At 46.7% G+C, this 20,506-nt stretch overlaps 13 non-coding genes across 13 annotated transcripts; all 13 read right to left on the bottom strand.

Moving 5' to 3' along the window:
• Positions 1 to 2,215: 2,215 nt before the first annotated feature.
• trnas-aga (transfer RNA serine (anticodon AGA)) lies at positions 2,216 to 2,297 on the bottom strand. Its single transcript has one exon. It is a non-coding gene; the product is annotated as a tRNA-Ser (tRNA).
• Positions 2,298 to 2,872: 575 nt separating this feature from the next.
• Positions 2,873 to 2,944, bottom strand: trnag-ucc (transfer RNA glycine (anticodon UCC)). Its single transcript has one exon. It is a non-coding gene; the product is annotated as a tRNA-Gly (tRNA).
• Positions 2,945 to 4,325: 1,381 nt separating this feature from the next.
• Positions 4,326 to 4,407, bottom strand: trnas-aga (transfer RNA serine (anticodon AGA)). Its single transcript has one exon. It is a non-coding gene; the product is annotated as a tRNA-Ser (tRNA).
• A 575-nt stretch (positions 4,408 to 4,982) lies between these two features.
• trnag-ucc (transfer RNA glycine (anticodon UCC)) lies at positions 4,983 to 5,054 on the bottom strand. Its single transcript has one exon. It is a non-coding gene; the product is annotated as a tRNA-Gly (tRNA).
• A 1,374-nt stretch (positions 5,055 to 6,428) lies between these two features.
• trnas-aga (transfer RNA serine (anticodon AGA)) lies at positions 6,429 to 6,510 on the bottom strand. The gene has a single exon. It is a non-coding gene; the product is annotated as a tRNA-Ser (tRNA).
• A 2,028-nt stretch (positions 6,511 to 8,538) lies between these two features.
• trnas-aga (transfer RNA serine (anticodon AGA)) lies at positions 8,539 to 8,620 on the bottom strand. The gene has a single exon. It is a non-coding gene; the product is annotated as a tRNA-Ser (tRNA).
• Positions 8,621 to 10,638: 2,018 nt separating this feature from the next.
• On the bottom strand, positions 10,639 to 10,720 carry trnas-aga (transfer RNA serine (anticodon AGA)). The gene has a single exon. It is a non-coding gene; the product is annotated as a tRNA-Ser (tRNA).
• Positions 10,721 to 11,295: 575 nt separating this feature from the next.
• On the bottom strand, positions 11,296 to 11,367 carry trnag-ucc (transfer RNA glycine (anticodon UCC)). The gene has a single exon. It is a non-coding gene; the product is annotated as a tRNA-Gly (tRNA).
• Positions 11,368 to 12,741: 1,374 nt separating this feature from the next.
• On the bottom strand, positions 12,742 to 12,823 carry trnas-aga (transfer RNA serine (anticodon AGA)). Its single transcript has one exon. It is a non-coding gene; the product is annotated as a tRNA-Ser (tRNA).
• Positions 12,824 to 13,398: 575 nt separating this feature from the next.
• On the bottom strand, positions 13,399 to 13,470 carry trnag-ucc (transfer RNA glycine (anticodon UCC)). Its single transcript has one exon. It is a non-coding gene; the product is annotated as a tRNA-Gly (tRNA).
• Positions 13,471 to 15,508: 2,038 nt separating this feature from the next.
• trnag-ucc (transfer RNA glycine (anticodon UCC)) lies at positions 15,509 to 15,580 on the bottom strand. Its single transcript has one exon. It is a non-coding gene; the product is annotated as a tRNA-Gly (tRNA).
• Positions 15,581 to 17,618: 2,038 nt separating this feature from the next.
• On the bottom strand, positions 17,619 to 17,690 carry trnag-ucc (transfer RNA glycine (anticodon UCC)). Its single transcript has one exon. It is a non-coding gene; the product is annotated as a tRNA-Gly (tRNA).
• Positions 17,691 to 19,728: 2,038 nt separating this feature from the next.
• Positions 19,729 to 19,800, bottom strand: trnag-ucc (transfer RNA glycine (anticodon UCC)). Its single transcript has one exon. It is a non-coding gene; the product is annotated as a tRNA-Gly (tRNA).
• Positions 19,801 to 20,506: the final 706 nt, after the last annotated feature.

Here is a 20,506-nt window from a genome sequence, read left to right as displayed (position 1 = left end):
CTCTGGATGCAGCGTTTTGGAAGTAGTGTAAAGACTTTTCAGGAAGCTTTTAGGACACTGTGAAAATACTGAATTTGAATAGTGGAGGCTAGAAGTAGTGAATGCATCCTTCCTCTCTATCATTAGATGGAGAGAGTGTACAAAGACCGGCATAGTGGGTCTGTGGCCACTCTTGCTTGCGCTTTTGCGTGTCTGTCAGCCAGCTGTGGAGAAGAGCAAAGTTATTACATACAAAGAGCTGAAGTGAAAAGCAGTGTTCCAGACAATGAAATGTGTCCACTGTTTGTGCTTTTCATGCAGAAATGTTTGATGTTTGAAGCTATTTCTGCTGTTGTCCCATTCCCGGTGAAATCCGCTGTCCCTCCAATCCCAGTCCTCTTGCAAAGCAATCAGCATTTGCCAGACGCATCAGTCATCGGCTTGCGGCGGCGGTACTCAGACAGGATCCTGGACGACTACACAGGGGCACGTCTGGGGTGGCTAATAGACCGATTGAAGGATGCCACGTTTACTGAATATGTGCCTAATTTTGTCAGGACATAGCTGGGTCCATTGCTTCTGCGTGCTCTATTTTCACAAGCAAAGGCCTGGCTCTTTCTCCTGGCACCATCTCAGGTGATCTCCATGCCGTGGCTTCTTCTCAAATCAACGTCTGGACTGCCGCAAAACAGCTGACCGTTGTCGACAGGATTCGAACCTGTGCGGGGAGACCCCAATGGATTTCTAGTCCATCACCTTGACCGCTCGGCCACAACAACCACATTTGGCTGTCGAACTACATACTTGAAAGACATACGTCTTCCAAGTCCTACGCCACACGTCTTTCAAGTAGGATGTGCACAACAACGGCCACGCTGGATTGTAAATGCGGTAGCTGCATGGCTTTGGTGCGAAAACTTGTGGTTTTGCAGTTGCGTCAGATCGGTGCAGCACAGCTGCGGTTGAAGCTAGCTGGCTGACATTAGCTTGCATGTTTGCATGAACAGTAACACACACAGCTGATGATTTTGCCACCGCAAAGAGCTGATCAGTACATGGTTAGTAAAATGTTATCTTCATTCCAAACATTCAGCACAACGTTTAAAGTGGGACTGGCTGTCTTTATGAAGAAGTAACGTGTGCAATCCCAGTTTCATGTAAGAAGGTATAGGTATGAAGTGATGAGAACTCAAAGCCTGTGTGAACAGTGGTTTTCCACAGCAAACGGTAGCAGCGAGGCCGATGAAGAATGCACCTGGCTTGACATTGTAAGCATTTGCAGAAAGAGCGGAGAACGTTTTTAGTGTAAAAGAGTACGCAGCCCACATGCTTGAACAGCACTGCGAGTGGGAACTGCGATGGCCGTGAATCAGCAGCAGTGTGAGAGCAAAGCAGTCTGTTGGGATGATATGGCACTGTGAGATCTTGTAGACAAAAGTGGTCGTGATTATTCAAGACCTTGTGTGTGAGGGCAAGTATTTGGATTTTTATTTGGGATTTAATAGGGAGCCAATGAAGAGAGAAGTCCATATGGGGGAAATATACTCTCTCCTTCCAGTCCCTGACTGTACTCTGGATGCAGCGTTTTGGAAGTAGTGTAAAGACTTTTCAGGAAGCTTTTAGGACACTGTGAAAATACTGAATTTGAATAGTGGAGGCTAGAAGTAGTGAATGCATCCTTCCTCTCTATCATTAGATGGAGAGAGTGTACAAAGGCCGGCATAGTGGGTCTGTGGCCACTCTTGCTTGCGCTTTTGCGTGTCTGTCAGCCAGCTGTGGAGAAGAGCAAAGTTAAGAGCTGAAGTGAAAAGCAGTGTTCCAGACAATGAAATGTGTCCACTGTTTGTGCTTTTCATGCAGAAATGTTTGATGTTTGAAGCTATTTCTGCTGTTGTCCCATTCCCGGTGAAATCCGCTGTCCCTCCAATCCCAATCCTCTTGCAAAGCAATCAGCATTTGCCAGACGCATCAGTCATCGGCTTGCGGCGGCGGTACTCAGACAGGATCCTGGACGACTACACAGGGGCACGTCTGGGGTGGCTAATAGACCGATTGAAGGATGCCACGTTTACTGAATATGTGCCTAATTTTGTCAGGACATAGCTGGGTCCATTGCTTCTGCGTGCTCTATTTTCACAAGCAAAGGCCTGGCTCTTTCTCCTGGCACCATCTCAGGTGATCTCCATGCCGTGGCTTCTTCTCAAATCAACGTCTGGACTGCCGCAAAACAGCTGACCGTTGTCGACAGGATTCGAACCTGTGCGGGGAGACCCCAATGGATTTCTAGTCCATCGCCTTGACCGCTCGGCCACAACAACCACATATGGCTGTCGAACTACATACTTGAAAGACATACGTCTTCCAAGTCCTACGCCACACGTCTTTCAAGTAGGATGTGCACAACAACGGCCACGCTGGATTGTAAATGCGGTAGCTGCATGGCTTTGGTGCGAAAGCTTGTGGTTTTGCAGTTGCGTCAGATCGGTGCAGCACAGCTGCGGTTGAAGCTAGCTGGCTGACATTAGCTTGCTTGTTTGCATGAACAGTAACACACACAGCTGATGATTTTGCCACCGCAAAGAGCTGATCAGTACATGGTTAGTAAAATGTTATCTTCATTCCAAACATTCAGCACAACGTTTAAAGTGGGACTGGCTGTCTTTATGAAGAAGTAACGTGTCCAATCCCAGTTTCATGTAAGAAGGTATAGGTATGAAGTGATGAGAACTCAAAGCCTGTGTGAACAGTGGTTTTCCACAGCAAACGGTAGCAGCGAGGCCGATGAAGAATGCACCTGGCTTGACACTGTAAGCATTTGCAGAAAGAGCGGAGAACGTTTTTAGTGTAAAAGAACACCCAGCCCACATGCTTGAACAGCACTGCTAGTGGGAACTGCGATGGCCGGGAATCAAACCCGGGTCAACTGCTTGGAAGGCAGCTATGCTCGCCACTATACCACCATCGCTGTGAAAGACTGCAACATTACTGATTCATTGTCCGGTTTATACAGCTTTTCAGGACAATTAACAAGGTGGGCATTGTGATTACACGCTTGTCAGGTTCTAAACTGGTCAAAAGGTAGATCACTAAAAAGACTAGTGCTTTCATGCAACTGCACATTTAATCTCATCAGCAAAGCTTCTTTGCTACTCAAGTGTGGCCTCTCACGCATTTAACCTCTTGCGTGATTGTTAGCACCTTGAGAGTGGCAATGGTCACACGAGTTCTTCAGGTCACACCAGACTAGGTGCGAATAGGTGTGAATCTGTCTTGGGACGAATCTGGGACGAGGACGTCTTTGGCTCCTCTTTCAAGTTATTGGACTTTGGCAAAAAGGTTTTACGCTTAATTAAAAAATGAGAACAAGTGTCTGTGTCTCGAATACAAAGTGGGAGCTGGTTCCACAGAGAGGGGCCTGAAAAGTGATGGCTCTTCCTTCCATTGTACTTTTAAATCCCCTCAGAAACCAGCAGTCTGAGAGCAAAGCAGTCTGTTGGGATGATATGGCACTGTGAGATCTTGTAGACAAAAGTGGTCATGATTATTCAAGACCTTGTGTGTGAGGGCAAGTATTTGGATTTTTATTTGGTATTTAATAGGGAGCCAATGAAGAGAGAAGTCCATATGGGGGAAATATACTCTCTCCTTCCAGTCCCTGACTGTACTCTGGATGCAGCGTTTTGGAAGTAGTGTAAAGACTTTTCAGGAAGCTTTTAGGACACTGTGAAAATACTGAATTTGAATAGTGGAGGCTAGAAGTAGTGAATGCATCCTTCCTCTCTATCATTAGATGGAGAGAGTGTACAAAGGCCGGCATAGTGGGTCTGTGGCCACTCTTGCTTGCGCTTTTGCGTGTCTGTCAGCCAGCTGTGGAGAAGAGCAAAGTTATTACATACAAAGAGCTGAAGTGAAAAGCAGTGTTCCAGACAATGAAATGTGTCCACTGTTTGTGCTTTTCATGCAGAAATGTTTGATGTTTGAAGCTATTTCTGCTGTTGTCCCATTCCCGGTGAAATCCGCTGTCCCTCCAATCCCAATCCCAGTCCTCTTGCAAAGCAATCAGCATTTGCCAGACGCATCAGTCATCGGCTTGCGGCGGCGGTACTCAGACAGGATCCTGGACGACTACACAGGGGCACGTCTGGGGTGGCTAATAGACCGATTGAAGGATGCCACGTTTACTGAATATGTGCCTAATTTTGTCAGGACATAGCTGGGTCCATTGCTTCTGCGTGCTCTATTTTCACAAGCAAAGGCCTGGCTCTTTCTCCTGGCACCATCTCAGGTGATCTCCATGCCGTGGCTTCTTCTCAAATCAACGTCTGGACTGCCGCAAAACAGCTGACCGTTGTCGACAGGATTCGAACCTGTGCGGGGAGACCCCAATGGATTTCTAGTCCATCGCCTTGACCGCTCGGCCACAACAACCACATTTGGCTGTCGAACTACATACTTGAAAGACATACGTCTTCCAAGTCCTACGCCACACGTCTTTCAAGTAGGATGTGCACAACAACGGCCACGCTGGATTGTAAATGCGGTAGCTGCATGGCTTTGGTGCGAAAGCTTGTGGTTTTGCAGTTGCGTCAGATCGGTGCAGCACAGCTGCGGTTGAAGCTAGCTGGCTGACATTAGCTTGCTTGTTTGCATGAACAGTAACACACACAGCTGATGATTTTGCCACCGCAAAGAGCTGATCAGTACATGGTTAGTAAAATGTTATCTTCATTCCAAACATTCAGCACAACGTTTAAAGTGGGACTGGCTGTCTTTATGAAGAAGTAACGTGTCCAATCCCAGTTTCATGTAAGAAGGTATAGGTATGAAGTGATGAGAACTCAAAGCCTGTGTGAACAGTGGTTTTCCACAGCAAACGGTAGCAGCGAGGCCGATGAAGAATGCACCTGGCTTGACACTGTAAGCATTTGCAGAAAGAGCGGAGAACGTTTTTAGTGTAAAAGAGTACACAACCCACATGCTTGAACAGCACTGCTAGTGGGAACTGCGATGGCCGGGAATCGAACCGGGGTCAACTGCTTGGAAGGCAGCTATGCTCGCCACTATACCACCATCGCTGTGAAAGACTGCAACATTACTGATTCATTGTCCGGTTTATACAGCTTTTCAGGACAATTAACAAGGTGGGCATTGTGATTACACGCTTGTCAGGTTCTAAACTGGTCAAAAGGTAGATCACTAAAAAGACTAGTGCTTTCATGCAACTGCACATTTAATCTCATCAGCAAAGCTTCTTTGCTACTCAAGTGTGGCCTCTCACGCATTTAACCTCTTGCGTGATTGTTAGCACCTTGAGAGTGGCAATGGTCACACGAGTTCTTCAGGTCACACCAGACTAGGTGCGAATAGGTGTGAATCTGTCTTGGGACGAATCTGGGACGAGGACGTCTTTGGCTCCTCTTTCAAGTTATTGGACTTTGGCAAAAAGGTTTTACGCTTAATTAAAAAATGAGAACAAGTGTCTGTGTCTCGAATACAAAGTGGGAGCTGGTTCCACAGAGAGGGGCCTGAAAAGTGATGGCTCTTCCTTCCATTGTACTTTTAAATCCCCTCAGAAACCAGCAGTCTGAGAGCAAAGCAGTCTGTTGGGATGATATGGCACTGTGAGATCTTGTAGACAAAAGTGGTCATGATTATTCAAGACCTTGTGTGTGAGGGCAAGTATTTGGATTTTTATTTGGTATTTAATAGGGAGCCAATGAAGAGAGAAGTCCATATGGGGGAAATATACTCTCTCCTTCCAGTCCCTGACTGTACTCTGGATGCAGCGTTTTGGAAGTAGTGTAAAGACTTTTCAGGAAGCTTTTAGGACACTGTGAAAATACTGAATTTGAATAGTGGAGGCTAGAAGTAGTGAATGCATCCTTCCTCTCTATCATTAGATGGAGAGAGTGTACAAAGGCCGGCATAGTGGGTCTGTGGCCACTCTTGCTTGCGCTTTTGCGTGTCTGTCAGCCAGCTGTGGAGAAGAGCAAAGTTATTACATACAAAGAGCTGAAGTGAAAAGCAGTGTTCCAGACAATGAAATGTGTCCACTGTTTGTGCTTTTCATGCAGAAATGTTTGAAGCTACTTCTGCTGTTGTCCCATTCCCGGTGAAATCCGCTGTCCCTCCAATCCCAATCCCAGTCCTCTTGCAAAGCAATCAGCATTTGCCAGACGCATCAGTCATCGGCTTGCGGCGGCGGTACTCAGACAGGATCCTGGACGACTACACAGGGGCACGTCTGGGGTGGCTAATAGACCGATTGAAGGATGCCACGTTTACTGAATATGTGCCTAATTTTGTCAGGACATAGCTGGGTCCATTGCTTCTGCGTGCTCTATTTTCACAAGCAAAGGCCTGGCTCTTTCTCCTGGCACCATCTCAGGTGATCTCCATGCCGTGGCTTCTTCTCAAATCAACGTCTGGACTGCCGCAAAACAGCTGACCGTTGTCGACAGGATTCGAACCTGTGCGGGGAGACCCCAATGGATTTCTAGTCCATCGCCTTGACCGCTCGGCCACAACAACCACATTTGGCTGTCGAACTACATACTTGAAAGACATACGTCTTCCAAGTCCTACGCCACACGTCTTTCAAGTAGGATGTGCACAACAACGGCCACGCTGGATTGTAAATGCGGTAGCTGCATGGCTTTGGTGCGAAAGCTTGTGGTTTTGCAGTTGCGTCAGATCGGTGCAGCACAGCTGCGGTTGAAGCTAGCTGGCTGACATTGGCTTGCTTGTTTGCATGAACAGTAACACACACAGCTGATGATTTTGCCACCGCAAAGAGCTGATCAGTACATGGTTAGTAAAATGTTATCTTCATTCCAAACATTCAGCACAACGTTTAAAGTGGGACTGGCTGTCTTTATGAAGAAGTAACGTGTCCAATCCCAGTTTCATGTAAGAAGGTATAGGTATGAAGTGATGAGAACTCAAAGCCTGTGTGAACAGTGGTTTTCCACAGCAAACGGTAGCAGCGAGGCCGATGAAGAATGCACCTGGCTTGACATTGTAAGCATTTGCAGAAAGAGCGGAGAACGTTTTTAGTGTAAAAGAGCACGCAGACCACATGCTTGAACAGCACTGCTAGTGGGAACTGCGATGGCCGGGAATCGAACTCGGGTCAATTGCTTGGAAGGCAGCTATGCTCGCCACTATACCACCATCGCTGTGAAAGACTGCAACATTACTGATTCATTGTCCGGTTTATACAGCTTTTCAGGACAATTAACAAGGTGGGCATTGTGATTACACGCTTGTCAGGTTCTAAACTGGTCAAAAGGTAGATCACTAAAAAGACTAGTGCTTTCATGCAACTGCACATTTAATCTCATCAGCAAAGCTTCTTTGCTACTCAAGTGTGGCCTCTCACGCATTTAACCTCTTGCGTGATTGTTAGCACCTTGAGAGTGGCAATGGTCACACGAGTTCTTCAGGTCACACCAGACTAGGTGCGAATAGGTGTGAATCTGTCTTGGGACGAATCTGGGACGAGGACGTCTTTGGCTCCTCTTTCAAGTTATTGGACTTTGGCAAAAAGGTTTTACGCTTAATTAAAAAATGAGAACAAGTGTCTGTGTCTCGAATACAAAGTGGGAGCTGGTTCCACAGAGAGGGGCCTGAAAAGTGATGGCTCTTCCTTCCATTGTACTTTTAAATCCCCTCAGAAACCAGCAGTCTGAGAGCAAAGCAGTCTGTTGGGATGATATGGCACTGTGAGATCTTGTAGACAAAAGTGGTCGTGATTATTCAAGACCTTGTGTGTGAGGGCAAGTATTTGGATTTTTATTTGGGATTTAATAGGGAGCCAATGAAGAGAGAAGTCCATATGGGGGAAATATACTCTCTCCTTCCAGTCCCTGACTGTACTCTGGATGCAGCGTTTTGGAAGTAGTGTAAAGACTTTTCAGGAAGCTTTTAGGACACTGTGAAAATACTGAATTTGAATAGTGGAGGCTAGAAGTAGTGAATGCATCCTTCCTCTCTATCATTAGATGGAGAGAGTGTACAAAGGCTGGCATAGTGGGTCTGTGGCCACTCTTGCTTGCGCTTTTGCGTGTCTGTCAGCCAGCTGTGGAGAAGAGCAAAGTTATTACATACAAAGAGCTGAAGTGAAAAGCAGTGTTCCAGACAATGAAATGTGTCCACTGTTTGTGCTTTTCATGCAGAAATGTTTGATGTTTGAAGCTATTTCTGCTGTTGTCCCATTCCCGGTGAAATCCGCTGTCCCTCCAATCCCAATCCCAGTCCTCTTGCAAAGCAATCAGCATTTGCCAGACGCATCAGTCATCGGCTTGCGGCGGCGGTACTCAGACAGGATCCTGGACGACTACACAGGGGCACGTCTGGGGTGGCTAATAGACCGATTGAAGGATGCCACGTTTACTGAATATGTGCCTAATTTTGTCAGGACATAGCTGGGTCCATTGCTTCTGCGTGCTCTATTTTCACAACCAAAGGCCTGGCTCTTTCTCCTGGCACCATCTCAGGTGATCTCCATGCCGTGGCTTCTTCTGAAATCAACGTCTGGACTGCCGCAAAACAGCTGACCGTTGTCGACAGGATTCGAACCTGTGCGGGGAGACCCCAATGGATTTCTAGTCCATCGCCTTGACCGCTCGGCCACAACAACCACATTTGGCTGTCGAACTACATACTTGAAAGACATACGTCTTCCAAGTCCTACGCCACACGTCTTTCAAGTAGGATGTGCACAACAACGGCCACTCTGGATTGTAAATGCGGTAGCTGCATGGCTTTGGTGCGAAAGCTTGTGGTTTTGCAGTTGCGTCAGATCGGTGCAGCGCAGCTGCGGTTGAAGCTAGCTGGCTGACATTAGCTTGCTTGTTTGCATGAACAGTAACACACACAGCTGATGATTTTGCCACCGCAAAGAGCTGATCAGTACATGGTTAGTAAAATGTTATCTTCATTCCAAACATTCAGCACAACGTTTAAAGTGGGACTGGCTGTCTTTATGAAGAAGTAACGTGTCCAATCCCAGTTTCATGTAAGAAGGTATAGGTATGAAGTGATGAGAACTCAAAGCCTGTGTGAACAGTGGTTTTCCACAGCAAACGGTAGCAGCGAGGCCGATGAAGAATGCACCTGGCTTGACATTGTAAGCATTTGCAGAAAGAGCGGAGAACGTTTTTAGTGTAAAAGAGCACGCAGCCCACATGCTTGAACAGCACTGCTAGTGGGAACTGCGATGGCCGGGAATCGAACTCGGGTCAATTGCTTGGAAGGCAGCTATGCTCGCCACTATACCACCATCGCTGTGAAAGACTGCAACATTACTGATTCATTGTCCAGTTTATACAGCTTTTCAGGACAATTAACAAGGTGGGCATTGTGATTACACGCTTGTCAGGTTCTAAACTGGTCAAAAGGTAGATCACTAAAAAGACTAGTGCTTTCATGCAACTGCACATTTAATCTCATCAGCAAAGCTTCTTTGCTACTCAAGTGTGGCCTCTCACGCATTTAACCTCTTGCGTGATTGTTAGCACCTTGAGAGTGGCAATGGTCACACGAGTTCTTCAGGTCACACCAGACTAGGTGCGAATAGGTGTGAATCTGTCTTGGGACGAATCTGGGACGAGGACGTCTTTGGCTCCTCTTTCAAGTTATTGGACTTTGGCAAAAAGGTTTTACGCTTAATTAAAAAATGAGAACAAGTGTCTGTGTCTCGAATACAAAGTGGCAGCTGGTTCCACAGAGAGGGGCCTGAAAAGTGATGGCTCTTCCTTCCATTGTACTTTTAAATCCCCTCAGAAACCAGCAGTCTGAGAGCAAAGCAGTCTGTTGGGATGATATGGCACTGTGAGATCTTGTAGACAAAAGTGGTCGTGATTATTCAAGACCTTGTGTGTGAGGGCAAGTATTTGGATTTTTATTTGGGATTTAATAGGGAGCCAATGAAGAGAGAAGTCCATATGGGGGAAATATACTCTCTCCTTCCAGTCCCTGACTGTACTCTGGATGCAGCGTTTTGGAAGTAGTGTAAAGACTTTTCAGGAAGCTTTTAGGACACTGTGAAAATACTGAATTTGAATAGTGGAGGCTAGAAGTAGTGAATGCATCCTTCCTCTCTATCATTAGATGGAGAGAGTGTACAAAGGCCGGCATAGTGGGTCTGTGGCCACTCTTGCTTGCGCTTTTGCGTGTCTGTCAGCCAGCTGTGGAGAAGAGCAAAGTTAAGAGCTGAAGTGAAAAGCAGTGTTCCAGACAATGAAATGTGTCCACTGTTTGTGCTTTTCATGCAGAAATGTTTGATGTTTGAAGGTATTTCTGCTGTTGTCCCATTCCCGGTGAAATCCGCTGTCCCTCCAATCCCAATCCCAGTCCTCTTGCAAAGCAATCAGCATTTGCCAGACGCATCAGTCATCGGCTTGCGGCGGCGGTACTCAGACAGGATCCTGGACGACTACACAGGGGCACGTCTGGGGTGGCTAATAGACCGATTGAAGGATGCCACGTTTACTGAATATGTGCCTAATTTTGTCAGGACATAGCTGGGTCCATTGCTTCTGCGTGCTCTATTTTCACAAGCAAAGGCCTGGCTCTTTCTCCTGGCACCATCTCAGGTGATCTCCATGCCGTGGCTTCTTCTCAAATCAACGTCTGGACTGCCGCAAAACAGCTGATCGTTGTCGACAGGATTCGAACCTGTGCGGGGAGACCCCAATGGATTTCTAGTCCATCGCCTTGACCGCTCGGCCACAACAACCACATTTGGCTGTCGAACTACATAGTTGAAAGACATACGTCTTCCAAGTCCTACGCCACACGTCTTTCAAGTAGGATGTGCACAACAACGGCCACGCTGGATTGTAAATGCGGTAGCTGCATGGCTTTGGTGCGAAAGCTTGTGGTTTTGCAGTTGCGTCAGATCGGTGCAGCACAGCTGCGGTTGAAGCTAGCTGGCTGACATTAGCTTGCTTGTTTGCATGAACAGTAACACACACAGCTGATGATTTTGCCACCGCAAAGAGCTGATCAGTACATGGTTAGTAAAATGTTATCTTCATTCCAAACATTCAGCACAACGTTTAAAGTGGGACTGGCTGTCTTTATGAAGAAGTAACGTGTCCAATCCCAGTTTCATGTAAGAAGGTATAGGTATGAAGTGATGAGAACTCAAAGCCTGTGTGAACAGTGGTTTTCCACAGCAAACGGTAGCAGCGAGGCCGATGAAGAATGCACCTGGCTTGACATTGTAAGCATTTGCAGAAAGAGCGGAGAACGTTTTTAGTGTAAAAGAGTACCCAGCCCACATGCTTGAACAGCACTGCTAGCGGGAACTGCGATGGCCGGGAATCGAACCCGGGTCAACTGCTTGGAAGGCAGCTGTGCTCGCCACTATACCACCATCGCTGTGAAAGACTGCAACATTACTGATTCATTGTCCGGTTTATACAGCTTTTCAGGACAATTAACAAGGTGGGCATTGTGATTACACGCTTGTCAGGTTCTAAACTGGTCAAAAGGTAGATCACTAAAAAGACTAGTGCTTTCATGCAGCTGCACATTTAATCTCATCAGCAAAGCTTCTTTGCTACTCAAGTGTGGCCTCTCACGCATTTAACCTCTTGCGTGATTGTTAGCACCTTGAGAGTGGCAATGGTCACACGAGTTCTTCAGGTCACACCAGCCTAGGTGCGAATAGGTGTGAATCTGTCTTGGGACGAATCTGGGACGAGGACGTCTTTGGCTCCTCTTTCAAGTTATTGGACTTTGGCAAAAAGGTTTTACGCTTAATTAAAAAATGAGAACAAGTGTCTGTGTCTCGAATACAAAGTGGGAGCTGGTTCCACAGAGAGGGGCCTGAAAAGTGATGGCTCTTCCTTCCATTGTACTTTTAAATCCCCTCAGAAACCAGCAGTCTGAGAGCAAAGCAGTCTGTTGGGATGATATGGCACTGTGAGATCTTGTAGACAAAAGTGGTCGTGATTATTCAAGACCTTGTGTGTGAGGGCAAGTATTTGGATTTTTATTTGGGATTTAATAGGGAGCCAATGAAGAGAGAAGTCCATATGGGGGAAATATACTCTCTCCTTCCAGTCCCTGACTGTACTCTGGATGCAGCGTTTTGGAAGTAGTGTAAAGACTTTTCAGGAAGCTTTTAGGACACTGTGAAAATACTGAATTTGAATAGTGGAGGCTAGAAGTAGTGAATGCATCCTTCCTCTCTATCATTAGATGGAGAGAGTGTACAAAGGCCGGCATAGTGGGTCTGTGGCCACTCTTGCTTGCGCTTTTGCGTGTCTGTCAGCCAGCTGTGGAGAAGAGCAAAGTTATTACATACAAAGAGCTGAAGTGAAAAGCAGTGTTCCAGACAATGAAATGTGTCCACTGTTTGTGCTTTTCATGCAGAAATGTTTGAAGCTACTTCTGCTGTTGTCCCATTCCCGGTGAAATCCGCTGTCCCTCCAATCCCAATCCCAGTCCTCTTGCAAAGCAATCAGCATTTGCCAGACGCATCAGTCATCGGCTTGCGGCGGCGGTACTCAGACAGGATCCTGGACGACTACACAGGGGCACGTCTGGGGTGGCTAATAGACCGATTGAAGGATGCCACGTTTACTGAATATGTGCCTAATTTTGTCAGGACATAGCTGGGTCCATTGCTTCTGCGTGCTCTATTTTCACAAGCAAAGGCCTGGCTCTTTCTCCTGGCACCATCTCAGGTGATCTCCATGCCGTGGCTTCTTCTCAAATCAACGTCTGGACTGCCGCAAAACAGCTGACCGTTGTCGACAGGATTCGAACCTGTGCGGGGAGACCCCAATGGATTTCTAGTCCATCGCCTTGACCGCTCGGCCACAACAACCACATTTGGCTGTCGAACTACATACTTGAAAGACATACGTCTTCCAAGTCCTACGCCACACGTCTTTCAAGTAGGATGTGCACAACAACGGCCACGCTGGATTGTAAATGCGGTAGCTGCATGGCTTTGGTGCGAAAGCTTGTGGTTTTGCAGTTGCGTCAGATCGGTGCAGCACAGCTGCGGTTGAAGCTAGCTGGCTGACATTAGCTTGCTTGTTTGCATGAACAGTAACACACACAGCTGATGATTTTGCCACCGCAAAGAGCTGATCAGTACATGGTTAGTAAAATGTTATCTTCATTCCAAACATTCAGCACAACGTTTAAAGTGGGACTGGCTGTCTTTATGAAGAAGTAACGTGTCCAATCCCAGTTTCATGTAAGAAGGTATAGGTATGAAGTGATGAGAACTCAAAGCCTGTGTGAACAGTGGTTTTCCACAGCAAACGGTAGCAGCGAGGCCGATGAAGAATGCACCTGGCTTGACATTGTAAGCATTTGCAGAACGAGCGGAGAACGTTTTTAGTGTAAAAGAGTACCCAGCCCACATGCTTGAACAGCACTGCTAGCGGGAACTGCGATGGCCGGGAATCGAACCCGGGTCAACTGCTTGGAAGGCAGCTATGCTCGCCACTATACCACCATCGCTGTGAAAGACTGCAACATTACTGATTCATTGTCCGGTTTATACAGCTTTTCAGGACAATTAACAAGGTGGGCATTGTGATTACACGCTTGTCAGGTTCTAAACTGGTCAAAAGGTAGATCACTAAAAAGACTAGTGCTTTCATGCAACTGCACATTTAATCTCATCAGCAAAGCTTCTTTGCTACTCAAGTGTGGCCTCTCACGCATTTAACCTCTTGCGTGATTGTTAGCACCTTGAGAGTGGCAATGGTCACACGAGTTCTTCAGGTCACACCAGACTAGGTGCGAATAGGTGTGAATCTGTCTTGGGACGAATCTGGGACGAGGACGTCTTTGGCTCCTCTTTCAAGTTATTGGACTTTGGCAAAAAGGTTTTACGCTTAATTAAAAAATGAGAACAAGTGTCTGTGTCTCGAATACAAAGTGGGAGCTGGTTCCACAGAGAGGGGCCTGAAAAGTGATGGCTCTTCCTTCCATTGTACTTTTAAATCCCCTCAGAAACCAGCAGTCTGAGAGCAAAGCAGTCTGTTGGGATGATATGGCACTGTGAGATCTTGTAGACAAAAGTGGTCGTGATTATTCAAGACCTTGTGTGTGAGGGCAAGTATTTGGATTTTTATTTGGGATTTAATAGGGAGCCAATGAAGAGAGAAGTCCATATGGGGGAAATATACTCTCTCCTTCCAGTCCCTGACTGTACTCTGGATGCAGCGTTTTGGAAGTAGTGTAAAGACTTTTCAGGAAGCTTTTAGGACACTGTGAAAATACTGAATTTGAATAGTGGAGGCTAGAAGTAGTGAATGCATCCTTCCTCTCTATCATTAGATGGAGAGAGTGTACAAAGGCCGGCATAGTGGGTCTGTGGCCACTCTTGCTTGCGCTTTTGCGTGTCTGTCAGCCAGCTGTGGAGAAGAGCAAAGTTATTACATACAAAGAGCTGAAGTGAAAAGCAGTGTTCCAGACAATGAAATGTGTCCACTGTTTGTGCTTTTCATGCAGAAATGTTTGATGTTTGAAGCTACTTCTGCTGTTGTCCCATTCCCGGTGAAATCCGCTGTCCCTCCAATCCCAATCCCAGTCCTCTTGCAAAGCAATCAGCATTTGCCAGACGCATCAGTCATCGGCTTGCGGCGGCGGTACTCAGACAGGATCCTGGACGACTACACAGGGGCACGTCTGGGGTGGCTAATAGACCGATTGAAGGATGCCACGTTTACTGAATATGTGCCTAATTTTGTCAGGACATAGCTGGGTCCATTGCTTCTGCGTGCTCTATTTTCACAAGCAAAGGCCTGGCTCTTTCTCCTGGCACCTTCTCAGGTGATCTCCATGCCGTGGCTTCTTCTCAAATCAACGTCTGGACTGCCTCAAAACAGCTGACCGTTGTCGACAGGATTCGAACCTGTGCGGGGAGACCCCACTGGATTTCTAGTCCATCACCTTGACCGCTCGGCCACAACAACAACATTTGGCTGGCGAACTACATACTTGAAAAACATACGTCTTCCAAGTCCTACGCCACACGTCTTTCAAGTAGGATGTGCACAACAACGGCCACGCTGGATTGTAAATGCGGTAGCTGCATGGCTTTGGTGCGAAAGCTTGTGGTTTTGCAGTTGCGTCAGATCGGTGCAGCACAGCTGCGGTTGAAGCTAGCTGGCTGACATTAGCTTGCTTGTTTGCATGAACAGTAACACACACAGCTGATGATTTTGCCACCGCAAAGAGCTGATCAGTACATGGTTAGTAAAATGTTATCTTCATTCCAAACATTCAGCACAACGTTTAAAGTGGGACTGGCTGTCTTTATGAAGAAGTAACGTGTCCAATCCCAGTTTCATGTAAGAAGGTATTGGTATGAAGTGATGAGAACTCAAAGCCTGTGTGAACAGTGGTTTTCCACAGCAAACGGTAGCAGCGAGGCCGATGAAGAATGCACCTGGCTTGACATTGTAAGCATTTGCAGAAAGAACGGAGAACGTTTTTAGTGTAATAGAGTACGCAGCCCACATGCTTGAACAGCACTGCTAGCGGGCACTGCGATGGCCGGGAATCGAACCCGGGTCAACTGCTTGGAAGGCAGCTATGCTCGCCACTATACCACCATCGCTGTGAAAGACTGCAACATTACTGATTCATTGTCCGGTTTATACAGCTTTTCAGGACAATTAACAAGGTGGGCATTGTGATTACACGCTTGTCAGGTTCTAAACTGGTCAAAAGGTAGATCACTAAAAAGACTAGTGCTTTCATGCAACTGCACATTTAATCTCATCAGCAAAGCTTCTTTGCTACTCAAGTGTGGCCTCTCACGCATTTAACCTCTTGCGTGATTGTTAGCACCTTGAGAGTGGCAATGGTCACACGAGTTCTTCAGGTCACACCAGACTAGGTGCGAATAGGTGTGAATCTGTCTTGGGACGAATCTGGGACGAGGACGTCTTTGGCTCCTCTTTCAAGTTATTGGACTTTGGCAAAAAGGTTTTACGCTTAATTAAAAAATGAGAACAAGTGTCTGTGTCTCGAATACAAAGTGGGAGCTGGTTCCACAGAGAGGGGCCTGAAAAGTGATGGCTCTTCCTTCCATTGTACTTTTAAATCCCCTCAGAAACCAGCAGTCTGAGAGCAAAGCAGTCTGTTGGGATGATATGGCACTGTGAGATCTTGTAGACAAAAGTGGTCGTGATTATTCAAGACCTTGTGTGTGAGGGCAAGTATTTGGATTTTTATTTGGGATTTAATAGGGAGCCAATGAAGAGAGAAGTCCATATGGGGGAAATATACTCTCTCCTTCCAGTCCCTGACTGTACTCTGGATGCAGCGTTTTGGAAGTAGTGTAAAGACTTTTCAGGAAGCTTTTAGGACACTGTGAAAATACTGAATTTGAATAGTGGAGGCTAGAAGTAGTGAATGCATCCTTCCTCTCTATCATTAGATGGAGAGAGTGTACAAAGGCCGGCATAGTGGGTCTGTGGCCACTCTTGCTTGCGCTTTTGCGTGTCTGTCAGCCAGCTGTGGAGAAGAGCAAAGTTATTACATACAAAGAGCTGAAGTGAAAAGCAGTGTTCCAGACAATGAAATGTGTCCACTGTTTGTGCTTTTCATGCAGAAATGTTTGATGTTTGAAGCTATTTCTGCTGTTGTCCCATTCCCGGTGAAATCCGCTGTCCCTCCAATCCCAATCCCAGTCCTCTTGCAAAGCAATCAGCATTTGCCAGACGCATCAGTCATCGGCTTGCGGCGGCGGTACTCAGACAGGATCCTGGACGACTACACAGGGGCACGTCTGGGGTGGCTAATAGACCGATTGAAGGATGCCACGTTTACTGAATATGTGCCTAATTTTGTCAGGACATAGCTGGGTCCATTGCTTCTGCGTGCTCTATTTTCACAAGCAAAGGCCTGGCTCTTTCTCCTGGCACCATCTCAGGTGATCTCCATGCCGTGGCTTCTTCTCAAATCAACGTCTGGACTGCCGCAAAACAGCTGACCGTTGTCGACAGGATTCAAACCTGTGCGGGGAGACCCCAATGGATTTCTAGTCCATCGCCTTGACCGCTCGGCCACAACAACCACATTTGGCTGTCTAACTACATACTTGAAAGAGATACGTCTTCCAAGTCCTACGCCACACGTCTTTCAAGTAGGATGTGCACAACAACGGCCACGCTGGATTGTAAATGCGGTAGCTGCATGGCTTTGGTGCGAAAGCTTGTGGTTTTGCAGTTGCGTCAGATCGGTGCAGCACAGCTGCGGTTGAAGCTAGCTGGCTGACATTAGCTTGCTTGTTTGCATGAACAGTAACACACACAGCTGATGATTTTGCCACCGCAAAGAGCTGATCAGTACATGGTTAGTAAAATGTTATCTTCATTCCAAACATTCAGCACAACGTTTAAAGTGGGACTGGCTGTCTTTATGAAGAAGTAACGTGTCCAATCCCAGTTTCATGTAAGAAGGTATAGGTATGAAGTGCTGAGAACTCAAAGCCTGTGTGAGCAGTGGTTTTCCACAGCAAACGGTAGCAGCGAGGCCGATGAAGAATGCACCTGGCTTGACATTGTAAGCATTTGCAGAAAGAGCGGAGAACGTTTTTAGTGTAAAAGAGTACGCAGCCCACATGCTTGAACAGCACTGCTAGTGGCAACTGCGATGGCCGGGAATCAAACCCGGGTCAACTGCTTGGAAGGCAGTTATGCTCGCCACTATACCACCATCGCTGTGAAAGACTGCAACATTACTGATTCATTGTCCGGTTTATACAGCTTTTCAGGACAATTAACAAGGTGGGCATTGTGATTACACGCTTGTCAGGTTCTAAACTGGTCAAAAGGTAGATCACTAAAAAGACTAGTGCTTTCATGCAACTGCACATTTAATCTCATCAGCAAAGCTTCTTTGCTACTCAAGTGTGGCCTCTCACGCATTTAACCTCTTGCGTGATTGTTAGCACCTTGAGAGTGGCAATGGTCACACGAGTTCTTCAGGTCACACCAGACTAGGTGCGAATAGGTGTGAATCTGTCTTGGGACGAATCTGGGACGAGGACGTCTTTGGCTCCTCTTTCAAGTTATTGGACTTTGGCAAAAAGGTTTTACGCTTAATTAAAAAATGAGAACAAGTGTCTGTGTCTCGAATACAAAGTGGGAGCTGGTTCCACAGAGAGGGGCCTGAAAAGTGATGGCGCTTCCTTCCATTGTACTTTTAAATCCCCTCAGAAACCAGCAGTCTGAGAGCAAAGCAGTCTGTTGGGATGATATGGCACTGTGAGATCTTGTAGACAAAAGTGGTCGTGATTATTCAAGACCTTGTGTGTGAGGGCAAGTATTTGGATTTTTATTTGGGATTTAATAGGGAGCCAATGAAGAGAGAAGTCCATATGGGGGAAATATACTCTCTCCTTCCAGTCCCTGACTGTACTCTGGATGCAGCGTTTTGGAAGTAGTGTAAAGACTTTTCAGGAAGCTTTTAGGACACTGTGAAAATACTGAATTTGAATAGTGGAGGCTAGAAGTAGTGAATGCATCCTTCCTCTCTATCATTAGATGGAGAGAGTGTACAAAGGCCGGCATAGTGGGTCTGTGGCCACTCTTGCTTGCGCTTTTGCGTGTCTGTCAGCCAGCTGTGGAGAAGAGCAAAGTTATTACATACAAAGAGCTGAAGTGAAAAGCAGTGTTCCAGACAATGAAATGTGTCCACTGTTTGTGCTTTTCATGCAGTAATGTTTGATGTTTGAAGCTATTTCTGCTGTTGTCCCATTCCCGGTGAAATCCGCTGTCCCTCCAATCCCAATCCCAGTCCTCTTGCAAAGCAATCAACATTTGCCAGACGCATCAGTCATCGGCTTGCGGCGGCGGTACTCAGACAGGATCCTGGACGACTACACAGGGGCACGTCTGGGGTGGCTAAAAGACCGATTGAAGGATGCCACGTTTACTGAATATGTGCCTAATTTTGTCAGGACATAGCTGGGTCCATTGCTTCTGCGTGCTCTATTTTCACAAGCAAAGGCCTGGCTCTTTCTCCTGGCACCATCTCAGGTGATCTCCATGCCGTGGCTTCTTCTCAAATCAACGTCTGGACTGCCGCAAAACAGCTGACCGTTGTCGACAGGATTCGAACCTGTGCGGGGAGACCCCAATGGATTTCTAGTCCATCGCCTTGACCGCTCGGCCACAACAACCACATTTGGCTGTCGAACTACAAACTTGAAAGACATACGTCTTCCAAGTCCTACGCCACACGTCTTTCAAGTAGGATGTGCACAACAACGGCCACGCTGGATTGTAAATGCGGTAGCTGCATGGCTTTGGTGCGAAAGCTTGTGGTTTTGCAGTTGCGTCAGATCGGTGCAGCACAGCTGCGGTTGAAGCTAGCTGGCTGACATTAGCTTGCTTGTTTGCATGAACAGTAACACACACAGCTGATGATTTTGCCACCGCAAAGAGCTGATCAGTACATGGTTAGTAAAATGTTATCTTCATTCCAAACATTCAGCACAACGTTTAAAGTGGGACTGGCTGTCTTTATGAAGAAATAACGTGTCCAATCCCAGTTTCATGTAAGAAGGTATAGGTATGAAGTGATGAGAACTCAAAGCCTGTGTGAACAGTGGTTTTCCACAGCAAACGGTAGCAGCGAGGCCGATGAAGAATGCACCTGGCTTGACATTGTAAGCATTTGCAGAAAGAGCGGAGAACGTTTTTAGTGTAAAAGAGCACGCAGCCCACATGCTTGAACAGCACTGCTAGTGGGAACTGCGATGGCCGGGAATCGAACCCGGGTCAACTGCTTGGAAGGCAGCTATGCTCGCCACTATACCACCATCGCTGTGAAAGACTGCAACATTACTGAGTCATTGTCCGGTTTATACAGCTTTTCAGGACAATTAACAAGGTGGGCATTGTGATTACACGCTTGTCAGGTTCTAAACTGGTCAAAAGGTAGATCACTAAAAAGACTAGTGCTTTCATGCAACTGCACATTTAATCTCATCAGCAAAGCTTCTTTGCTACTCAAGTGTGGCCTCTCACGCATTTAACCTCTTGCGTGATTGTTAGCACCTTGAGAGTGGCAATGGTCACGCGAGTTCTTCAGGTCACACCAGCCTAGGTGCGAATAGGTGTGAATCTGTCTTGGGACGAATCTGGGACGAGGACGTCTTTGGCTCCTCTTTCAAGTTATTGGACTTTGGCAAAAAGGTTTTACGCTTAATTAAAAAATGAGAACAAGTGTCTGTGTCTCGAATACAAAGTGGGAGCTGGTTCCACAGAGAGGGGCCTGAAAAGTGATGGCTCTTCCTTCCATTGTACTTTTAAATCCCCTCAGAAACCAGCAGTCTGAGAGCAAAGCAGTCTGTTGGGATGATATGGCACTGTGAGATCTTGTAGACAAAAGTGGTCGTGATTATTCAAGACCTTGTGTGTGAGGGCAAGTAGTTGGATTTTTATTTGGGATTTAATAGGGAGCCAATGAAGAGAGAAGTCCATATGGGGGAAATATACTCTCTCCTTCCAGTCCCTGACTGTACTCTGGA

Source organism: Pelmatolapia mariae, linkage group LG9 (assembly GCF_036321145.2).
Source record: "Pelmatolapia mariae isolate MD_Pm_ZW linkage group LG9, Pm_UMD_F_2, whole genome shotgun sequence".
In the NCBI taxonomy this organism is placed as follows: Eukaryota; Metazoa; Chordata; class Actinopteri; order Cichliformes; family Cichlidae; genus Pelmatolapia; species Pelmatolapia mariae.
Note: the sequence above shows the minus strand (reverse complement) of the source record. Positions and strands in the feature narration are given on the sequence as shown.